We start from the raw sequence: 6,000 nt of genomic DNA on the forward strand, positions 1-6,000 counted from the left end.
CTGTCTCTATGCTGGATATTTCATATAAATGGAATCATATAACATGTGGCCTTTGTGACTGGCTCCTATCACTTAGCACATCCACTCTGTAGCATGTGTTAGTAGTTTATTCCTTTTTGTGGTTGAATACCATTCATTGTAACGATGGGCCACATTTTGTTTAACCATTTGTTAGTTTATAGACATTTGGGTTGTTTACACCTTTTGACTGTTATGAATAATGCTGCTATGTGCATTCACATACAGGTTTTTTTCGTAATGTTTATTTATTTTTGAGAGAGAGGGAGAGACAGAGTGTGAGCGGGAGAGGGGCAGAGAGAGAGGGAGACACAGAATCCGAAGCAGGCTCCAGGCTCTGAGCTGTCGGCATAGAGCCCGACGTGGGGCTCGAACTCACAGACCGCGAGATCATGACCTAAGCCGAAGTCGGATGCTTAACTGACTGAGCCACCCAGGTGCCCTGCATTCACGTATAGGTTTTTGTGTCGATACACATTTTTAATTCTGTTGGGTGTATACCTAGTGGTAGAACTGATGGAACTATGGTGATTCTGTTTAACTTTTTGAGGACTTGCCAAACTCTTTTCCACGGTGGCTACACCATTTTGCTTTTCCACCAGCAGCATATGAGGGCTCCAGTTTCTCTGTATTCATTTTTTAACATTTAGCTGCAACTTCATCTTCATTGTAAAGTTTTTGATTCCTTGAGCACTCTGTATTTATATTTCTGTCTCCCACAACAGAGATCTCCTTAAGTTAAGACAATGACTTCCTCACCTTTATGTTCCCAGGACTGAGCCTGGAGTCTGACCCTCAGTCAAAAGATATATAAGAAATAAACGAATGGGCTGCCCGGCTGACTCAATTGGTAGAGCATGCGACTCTTGATCTTAGGGTGAGTTCGAGCCTCACGTTGGGGGTTGAGTATACTTAAAAAAATAAATTAAAATCTTCTCCTTTATGGTATTACCTTAAAAAAGAAAAGAAAGAAATGCATGAACTGGCAGATCACGATGCCTGAAATTAGTTTTCCAACGTTTGACCGTTGTCTTGTGTGGGGCGATGCCTGGGTACCCTCTTCCTTGGGACCTGATACCTCTCCCTGATCCCTGCCTTTGTTATCCAGTCTGAAAACCCAAGGTTTTGTTTGTTTGGTTGGTTGGTTGGTTGTTTGGCCATAGCCTCCTAATTAATTCTTCAGTTTCCTTTTGAGACTGAAGCCTGCCTGAATTCCAGTCCCCTCTTCTGATTCCTGAATCCTTCACAAATTTATCCAGCCACCACCATCCACTCTGGAGAGGTGCCCAACTTGAAACCTTTCAGTCACTGTCTGGGATCCTCCACCAAAGCACCTGGGCCACCAGGCAAGCAGACCTGTCCCTTATCAAAACCCCCCGTCAGAGTGGTCACAGTGACTCAAACGTATTCTCCCATCACCAGATTTAGACATCCCATTGCACTGAACTGAAACACCCAGACCTTTGAGAATACCCTCTGCAGGGCCACTAGGTACGCTTCCTTTTCCCAAGGAGCAAACCTTAGAAACTACTTGGCTGCCTTGTCTTCCCCCCGTCCCATATGGCCACCCTTCCTTCTTCCTTCTCCCGTGCCTCCTATTCTACCTGTGCTTCCTCTGCTCCTTCTGTCTCCCTCTTTCCCTCCCTTCTCCCTCTTCACCTCCTCACCCTGCACAGCCCTTTGGATACTTTATGCTCTTGTTGCCAAAGTTGTAACACTCCCTAGATTGTGTCATCCTCTGCCACTAATAAGGTCAAGTCTTGATGATGATGAGAGGCATCACCCATTTCCTCCTTGCATGTACCATCTCTAATCCCTCCCTGAGGCTGAGAAAGCATATGTAACTTGCCAAAGGCCATGTGGTTAAGACAGTGGATCTGGGATTTCAACCCATGTCTGTCTGTATCCAAAATCCATCCTTGTTATACTCAACTGTCCTGATTCTCCTGTAAGGGTTCTTTTGCTATTAAAACCATAACTTTCTCCCAGGCCCAACGTAAAGCCAATCTTTCTCAAAGAGAATCTGCCAACAAGACTAATGCCTCCCACGTGACATTCTTACCCTCAGAGCCTCCTGAGTTAAGACACGACAGCCCTCTTTAAGCTCTTCGCCTGTCCTGTGTGCTGTTCCTTCTCCAGTCCTGCTAGCATGAACTGAAGTCTTGCTCATTTGCTCATCAGCACTTTATTATAATCTTCTCTATAAGGGATAGCAGCACATAAGGAATTACTTTCTAAATGTATGTCTTCTATGCTGTTTACACTAGTACTTTTGTAAATCTGTATTGTGTCTTGGGTGTGGATTATTTGGCTACCCTAGCAGAAGTTATGAAAGCATTTATATTTCTTTCTTTACTTGTACCATTCCTGGGAATTGATCACAAGGGGAAAAGCCACATGTCGTGACATTTATATTGGCATTGACAGCACATTTAAAAGTCAAAGACCCAAAGAAACCTAGATGTTTAGCAGTTGGGGATGGTCATGTAAATGATATCTGAGTGATGGGATATTAGATAGCTATTAAAAATAATAAATATGAGGGGTGCCTGGGTGACTCAGTCAGTTAAGTGTTTGACTCTTGATTTTGGCTCAGGTCATGATCTTATGGTTTGTGAGATTAGGCCCCACATCTCTCTCAAAATATATAAATAAACATTTTAAAAAGTAATAAATATGAATAAACATGTCATAACACTGAAACACGTGAAAAAAGTAGAACCCAATTCTATATCCAACTATGCGAAAGCTACATTCATATATCAATACAGATTGGAATGGATTTTGCGATCTGAGGATGGGTGGAGATTTCCTATTTTTTTAATTACAATTTCTTTGCAACATTTAAACAATGATGAACTGGTAAATTGCTGAAGTTCTGTGGCAGTTCTAAGGGTACTGGTCTTTTCATTAATACCTGAGTTCATCTATACGTGGCAATGACTCTTCACCATCTACTCCAGTGAGGAGTGCCAGCCTTGGGCATCAAGCCCTGAGTGCTGGCTTGCTCAACAAACCTTGTATCGAGAGTAACCTACTAGACAACTTAGTTTGGGATAAGTACATCCCATTGATGAGGAGCATGAAGGGCCAAGGGAAAAAGGAAATGGGGTTGAGTCGCATGTCATTTCAGCTGGAGTACCAAGCTGGGATGGTCTCTTGAAATGGACAGGAACCTTTGAGGCAAGCCTGGTAAAAATAAGTGAGGCAGCCTGGTAAAAATTCAGTCTCTCCCTAAACAAATTGGCGATTGTATCATTTTCTCCTGCCTACATTCTTTCTAAGACCAACTCCACCCATGTGTTGCTCATATGCAGCCTCCTCTGCACAGTGAACGAGGTAAGAACTTTTAATGATGAGAGATTTAATGTCTATAACTGACACATTGGGATCCAGATAATAAATGTTAATCAGAGCTGTTAAGTAGACTGTTTGAAAATTCTTTTTCACACAAACACCTCGTCAGCAAGGAAGTGGACATGACCGATCTAGCCCCAAGGACACTGAAAGGGAGGACTCACCTGCAGAAGTCATCTCAGAGACATTCCACAAGGATTATGCATCCTGCACGCTACGACGTGAAAAGAGTTGGTCAGGCTGCAAGTCCACAGCTCTTTTGCGAAGCATTTCACGCTTGGAAATGAATAACGTTACCCTGGAACTCTGGAAAGGATTGATTGTTGAGCTTTAACCTTCAGATCACACTTGGTTTCTCCAGAATATCAGAATCTCTAAAGATGGAAAGAGGAAGAAGGTTTGCAGTTACAGCGTAGCATTAGGAATCCTGGATTTTAGAAAAGGCAGGAGGGATGGATATTTGACTAACTTGAAGGGTGTGTCTATTGGTCATTGGGAGGATCAAGATGATGCATTACTATTACTTCCCCTATGAGCAAAAGGGTGATCTTAGCCCCCAGGAGCCCCTCTGTACCTTGTGTACACCCCTCATGAAGCTCAGGTGGAAAATGTGTCTTTGTTATATTAGGCACGAATTATTCTTAAGATGAGTATTCCACTCATCTTTGCCATGTGAGCTCTAAAGGCTGAAAGTCCCAATGTACTGTTGTATGGATTAATGATCTTGAATTGCATCTCTGTGGTTAAGAGGCAGGATGCTGTGCTCAACTGAGAGAAAGGGCTGTTCCTAACGCACGGAGAATGAAGCAGGTGGCCAAGAGCCAAAGACCCAACATCCAAGTGCAGTTACATTGTGTATATAGGGAAAGCACCAATAAATACATTTCATGGATATGTGAGAATAAGAAGCTTATATCATGCAGCTTCTTCCAACAATACGATGTCAAATTTGGATTCAACGTGCAAGGGTTTTAGTAGGGACAATGCCTGTGTGAGAGGAAATCGGGAGAAGTCCGGGTAAGGCTGGGAGAACCGTCAGACCACCAAGCACGTGGAAGGTGAGTAGACGTGTCCTACACTGCCGTGCAAAGGAAGACTCAACAAGGCCACTGGATAGTCTGGAAGCTGAAGTCCAGCTCTAGAGTCTTCCCTACGTGCCAGAACAGCCTGCCTTCCCTCAGGCACCAGCTGGGAGCAGTCCTTGGGGGGCATCATCTCAGCATACATGCTTCAATAAAGTTCAGAGCACTGTAGTAGGGGTCCTTGGTCAGTTACACTCCCCAAAGCTGGAGGTCTATAACGCACAGAATCAGGGCTGTCTCAAAGCTGCCTACAAACCAAAACTCCACTAGCACTGAGAAAAAAAGCATGATTTGTGGTAGGGATATAGATTAAGCGTATATAGGCCACTGAGGAAACAAAACAGAATAAAAACCAGACCATGCTTTGGGAGAAAGATGATGAGCAGAGAAATGGTAGGACCAATTTCTTCCCTAACTATGAGCAGAGTCCACTAACATGCTAACTGGACCCACAAAAACAAACACAACTGACACTCTTTTGCTACAGAAAAGTCAAGATTCATTAACTAATACTGACAATAGTTATGGTTTGGACTTTAGCCAATGTAGAGTTTTAGAATATATTCCCCAAAGAACGATTCATCTGTTGAATATATTGCTCTGGATGCAGTTTGAATAAATTTATGTTAGAGTCTTGGATATCTGCCTGTTTATTTTTTATAATACCAGACTAATATAATATGGGCCAAAGCTTCTCTCTAAGACAGATTAGTAGAATCAAATGAAACACAGCAAAGAGCCAAGTGCAAATAGAGGCTTACTATTTGATAAAGGTGGCATTTCTAATTAGCAGAAAAGGATTGTTTGATAAACTGAGTTGGAACGACTGGAAGCCATCTGGAAAAAAATAAATTCGAATTCTTACTTCGTATGTTATCCAACAAATTCAGGAAGGATTTTTTTTTTTTTAGGAAGGATTAATGTTTTAAATGTTAAAAATAAAATAAATGTAGGTGCTCCTGCTTGGCTCAGTGATGGAGCATGCAACTCTTGGGCTGTGAGTTCGAGCCCCACACTGGGCATAGAGATTACTTAAAAATGACATCGTGATAAAATAAAAGTCCTGGTTGGGGCGCCTGGGTGGCTCAGTCAGTTAAGCGGCCGACTTCGGCTCAGGTCATGATCTCACGGTCTGTGGGTTTGAGCCCCGCGTCAGGTTCTGTGCTGACAGCTCAGAGCCTGGAGCCTGTTTCAGATTCTGTGTCTCCCACTCTCTCTGACCCTCCCCCGCTCATTCTCTGTCTCTCTCTGTCTCAAGAATAAATAAACATTAAAAAAAAATTAAAACAAAAACCCAAAACTTTACCTTCCAAACACCCTTTCTAAGGAAGCTACTAAAGAATATGTTGGGGCACCTCGGTGGTTCAGTTGGTTGAGCGCTGACTTCGGCTCAGGTCACGATCTCCCGGTTCTTGAGTTCAAGCCCCACGTCGGGCTCTATGCTGACAGCTCAGAGCCTGGAGCCTTTGTCTCCCTGTCTCTCTGCCCCTCCCCCACTCGTGGTTTGTGTCTCCTCTCTCAAAAAGTAAATTAAAAAATTTAA

The sequence above is a fragment of the Panthera leo genome, chromosome B2 (assembly GCF_018350215.1).
Source record: "Panthera leo isolate Ple1 chromosome B2, P.leo_Ple1_pat1.1, whole genome shotgun sequence".
Lineage (NCBI taxonomy): Eukaryota > Metazoa > Chordata > Mammalia > Carnivora > Felidae > Panthera > Panthera leo.